Source organism: Pyxicephalus adspersus, chromosome 7, assembly GCF_032062135.1.
Source record: "Pyxicephalus adspersus chromosome 7, UCB_Pads_2.0, whole genome shotgun sequence".
Taxonomy (NCBI): Eukaryota; Metazoa; Chordata; class Amphibia; order Anura; family Pyxicephalidae; genus Pyxicephalus; species Pyxicephalus adspersus.
The window spans coordinates 79,165,107-79,170,436 of NC_092864.1; the positions used below are offsets into that span (position 1 = coordinate 79,165,107).

Here is a 5,330-nt window from a genome sequence, read left to right on the forward strand (position 1 = left end):
TTTACTCTCTTTTTATGGAGGAAGTAAGTAAACAGGTAGGCAGTGGAGTAGCAGTTGATATAGTGTACTTAGACTTTGCTAAAGCATGTGACACTGTACCCCACAGACGGTAATATGCAAGTTAGGGTCAAAACTGAACCCCAGGGTTCAGTGTTGGGACCTTTACTGTGTAACATCTTTATAAATGATATAGAGTTTGGGATTTCTGTGTTTGCAGATGACACCAAACTATGTAATGGAATTAAGTCCATACAGGATGTCTATAATCTACAAGAAGACCTGGATGTACTGTGTGATTGGGCAGCCAAGTGGCAAATGATATTTAATATAGATAAATGTAAAGTTATGCACTTGGGGGTAACAACATGCATGCTTCATACTGTCTGGGGGGAATACATTTGGGGGAGTCAGGAATGGAGACGGATCTGGGGGTTCTGGTAGATCATAGACTTAATAACAGCATGCAATGCCAAGCTGCAATATATAAAGCTAGGAAAGTACTTTCTTGTAATAAAAGAGGAATAGACTGCAGAGATGGAGATATAATCCTGTACAAAGCATTGGTCACACCACATCTGTTCACAGTTCACAAAAAGGACATTGTGGGATTGGAGAGAGTGCAGAGAAGGGCAACTAAACTAATAAAAGGAATGGAGGAGCTCCGCTATGAGGAGAGATTAGCTGAACTGAATCTATTCTCCCTTGAGAAGAGACGTATAAGGGGGGATATGATCACCCTGTATAAATATATAAATGGTCCATATAGAGAACTCTCTTTCCCATTATTCACTGTAAGATCATTACAAAGCACAAGGGGGCGCTCTTTGCATCTGGAGGAAAAGAAGTTTAAGCTCCGGATAAGGAAGGGATTCTTCACTGTAAGGTCTGTGAAAATGTGGAATCGGCTCCCTCAGGAAGTAGTTTCAGCAACTACTATAGATTGCTTTAAGAAAAAGCTGGATGATTTCTAGAAGCACAGAATATAACTGGGTATTAAGGCTTTAAAGTAAAAATAACAATGACTGCTGATCCAGGGAACATTCGATTGTCTAATAGAATCAGGATGGAATTTTTTCCCCCTGTTGAAGCAAATTGTACAAATTTTTTTTGCCTTCCTCTGGACCAACTATGTCTTATAGGGTTTTATATCTGGGATATGTGTATTTCCCTAATGGTTGAACTTGATGGACTTATGTCTTTTTTCAACCTAACCTACTATGTAACTATGTAACTAACAGTCAATTCAATGCCAGAAAAATATATAGTGGCAAATTATTCTTTATTTTATGTTTTTCAAGGTCATTGCAGGGTCATTCCATTCCAGATTGCCATTAAAAGCTAATATATTACAAATAAAGCTATATTATATGTGTATTGGGGGTAAGATAAGGGTTGAACAAATAAAATATAATGTGATAGTCATAAGTGATAAAAACAGTGGAAACTAAAAGTCCTTCTCCCTAAGCTCTATCACCAACTGCTCCTGGATCTTCTTTATTTTGCCTCTATAGCCCTCTAAGCCTTTAGTGTCATTATTCTCTTGGTCCTCTAGAGCTGCTGTACAGGGGATTATTTCTTTACAATCTACCCCACAGATTGCTGGATAACTATTAAGGAATCGGTGATTTTGTTTCTTTTTTTTATTGTTTAGGGGTAGACTTTTTCAAGGAGATGTAGAAGTGACGTCTGAAAGAGTTGCTGGTTTGTGAATGAGGAAAGTGAGTGCAATATGTCTTTGGATGAAAGCTAAATGAATCCATCTGTGAAAGGGGATCTGGAACCATCCTGGAGAATGTAAGAGCTACTTTTTTGCAACATAGTTAGCTTGTTCCTAGTCCTGGTCTTTTGTCTTCATCCTGCATAGGACCTTGACATCTTTTTGAGATGTGCCAGTGTCGGTCGGCTTCAGATTCAGAGTGTATTAAGAAATCTAGATGGTACCAAAGCTAGTTTAATGTCCTGCCAGTGTTAGGCACATGGAACAGAAGCTGGTCAACGTGTGTTGTTCCTGTCTGTAGATCTGTTAGTTAACATGGACTTATTCAATTGTTTTCAATATACTGCTTTCTAACAGGCAGTCCATCTCTGATAATACAGTTTAGAGTGGAGAGTTATACTACTTTATCGCATCTAAAACCTCTTGGGGACTGTTTCTGAGATCTCTGTGTTTGAGTTTCTGGGTCTGCACACTTGCATTTTACAGGATATACAAACATGTAAAGGTTGACTTGTCTCATTGTGCTTTACGTATAACTAAAATATTACTTTTGGAGGGACTAATTCAATATTGTGTATATTATATACATATAACTTATGCCCTTTGAAAAAGTGGGGCTCTCCACATCAGAGATGTACAGTGACCTTTTTGCTGGCATCTCGGGTTAACGTCCCGAGCTATATACCAGGAAATCAGTGTTGGCAGGACCCAACATCATGTGAACCAATGCTTATATGTTAGAACAGGAATACAATTGGGCCTTTATTCATGTGATCAATGTGATCAAAAATTGTATAAATATTTATAAATTTCTAGCTCGTCAGTTTATAATATGAAACATGATAGGTCATGTTAAAAAATGCTTTTTGGGATAATTTGTCTATGTAATAATTCCATTTATAAAATGAAGAAACAGATATTCCCTTAAACATTCCCTCATGGGAAATTTCACTTGCAGTAATTGAATCCCACCAAGGAATGTTTTATATATAGAGCCCCCACATGTAGATGTACATTTTAGAATGAATCAGCTTTAAATAAAAATTTTTATTACCTAGTAAGAGTTCTCTGGGTTTTCTTAAGCGTTATTTAAAAGGTACAAAAAAGTAATATTGGTATTATTTCACAGACATTTTATTGGATTTACATTTACAAGCGTTCCTATTTAGTTATAAATAACTAATGCATACCATTTTTTACAGATGTCTGAAAGTCAATGCAAGTTTTAGGTTTTAAAACATCGTTTTGGCCAATCATTTTGGAATTTTGAAGTCTGTAAAACAGGGATCTTGTCCCTGGCAGTAGAATGTGGTGAACCAAAGTTTGGTACAATGTGTACTTTAGTTTGCATACCTGTGGCACTATTTCTTGCCACCAATATGTGGCTTTGTTGTCAATGCATCCTGACTGCTGGCAGGATCTCAAATCCTAACAACACAAAGCAAATGCCAACTCAGTTGAAACTTTTTGCCAGACCCTAATTATTTTCATAATTTGTTATGGAATTTACAGTACATGCTTTGTTTTTCAAAGTACTTTGTGCTAAAGAAACATTTGCTAAACTTCATTTAAATGAATGCTATTTTTTTGTTTTTTATTTTATTCTTTTGGTTTGGCATTTTTTTCGTTTAATCTGATTTTAAGCAATTATATGGAACAAGTTTTTTTAAATACATTTTCTAATTCATATTGTCATACACCATAGACTATATATATAACGACCAAGAATGTCTAATGATAATAGAGGCTGTGCTAATTCTTTGAACATCTGTGGGAGATCGAGATTTACAAAATCACTGTTGGTCAGTTTGAAAGCCATGTTTTCATTATAGTGTGGTGCAAGTCAGTGCTTTACTGAGCTATTGGGTGCATTGAGCCATTCAGCTGCAAACACATTGATACAATGAAGCAAAGGTTACAAACATGCCTGGGGATTAAAGTGAACCACTTAGCATAGTTGCTCCTTGGGGTAATCTTTGTTTTCTGTACTTGGCCCCTGGTTACAATCATTGCAAGGCATGCTTGGGGACAACTCTATACTTAGCATCTAACAAGTACAAGGTATCTTAAGCCTTGTCCAGAACCAACAGTTTACAATGTAATATTATTATTTATGAATTATATATAACATTTTATTTAAACAATCAGTCCTGGAGCTCCTTATAATATGTTACTTGTATGTTACCAGTATTTAAAAAAAAAAAGGAGATCAAATATAAAGAGAATGGTATGGCGTGCATAGAAAGTCCCAATATATCGGCTTACTATTTGGAATTTAATCCGCACAAGAAATATCCCGAGGTAAGTGGATGAAACATTTGCAGGGCTCAAAGGGATAACGTGTAATGCTAATGATATTTAGGTAGTGTTATTGAATAGGATGACTTTGATTTGAAAGCAATGCTTGGCAGATCTAGGGGACATTTAATGCAGAAAAATGCATACAGAAGAGAAACTGAAGCCCACATTTTGCCATCAGAGGCCGTGAAACCAGATCCAGATAAAATTGCAGAAATAGGAGTACATGAAAAAGTCAGAACAAGAAACATTTGTAGCCTATTACTTTTTAACATCTCGTGGGTTTTGTTACTTCTAAGAAAATGTTAAGAGAGAAAAGTTCATTTCCAGCGGGAATCTCAACAAAGTAAAATATGGCCTCTTGTTAAATGAAAAATATGCAGTGCATCACTTGCTTAGTATGAGCATGTTATACTGTGCCTGATTTATCAAAGCTCTTCAAGACTGGAGAAGAATATAGAATATAGAACCTGTGTGATCCAGCAAACCTGGAATAGGATTGCAAACATTTGCCAAATGGTTTAGGAAATCCATTCCAGGTTTGCTGGTTCACCTAGGTTTTCCCATAATAGGTCCTGATTTATTACCCCCCCTAAGCCTACATTGTAAAATATATTTCCATGTAAAAAAATGTAAAGCTTTTTTAGTGAAAATACAGACAGAATTAAAACGCTAGGGGGTTAAAGCTCCCCAAGGCTAGAGAAAATACACGTTCATCAGTGAAGCTGGCTGAACCAGCAAATCTTGAATGGATTTGGTTCAGGATTCAAAACATTTTCTAGCAAATAGCAAATGACCTTGAAGAAATACATTCCATGTTTGCTGGATCACCTGGCTTCACTGATGAAAGTGTATTCTCTCCAGCCTTTAAGAACTTTAACAAATCAGGCCCATAGTCTATCTTCTCGAGTTTTAGAGAGCTTTAAGAAATCAGGCCCAGTATGTCAAAATACATGGAAACTCAGGTGGACAAGGACAAGGTGCTGTTTTGTTGCAACAAGGTACACCTTTTTGCACCTGTGAATCTGAATACCAATATGAATGTCAATGTCTCCAGATATACGTGTAACTGTGGATTCACATAGGAATCATTTTAGAGAAGGTTCTTACATCTGCTGCAGCTAATGTATACTATTCTGCCCCACCACTTAGATTGTAAACTCAATTGGCCAGGGTTATCAGAGTTTGTAATTGATATACCGTGTTTCCCCGAAAATAAGACCTACCCCGAAAATAAGACCTAGCACTTTTCCCCCAACCTGCCCTAATATAAGACCTACCCCGAAAATAAGACCTAGCACTTTTCCCCCCAACC

At 36.7% G+C, this 5,330-nt stretch overlaps 1 long non-coding RNA gene across 1 annotated transcript in view; it reads left to right on the plus strand.

Moving 5' to 3' along the window:
• The first annotated feature begins 1,023 nt into the window (after positions 1-1,023).
• LOC140335992 (uncharacterized) overlaps positions 1,024-5,330 on the plus strand; it is a 10,059-nt gene continuing 5,752 nt past the window's right edge. The window contains exon 1 of the long non-coding RNA XR_011921795.1: positions 1,024-1,794. This is a non-coding gene — a long non-coding RNA (uncharacterized lncRNA). The remainder of the gene's footprint in view (positions 1,795-5,330) is intronic.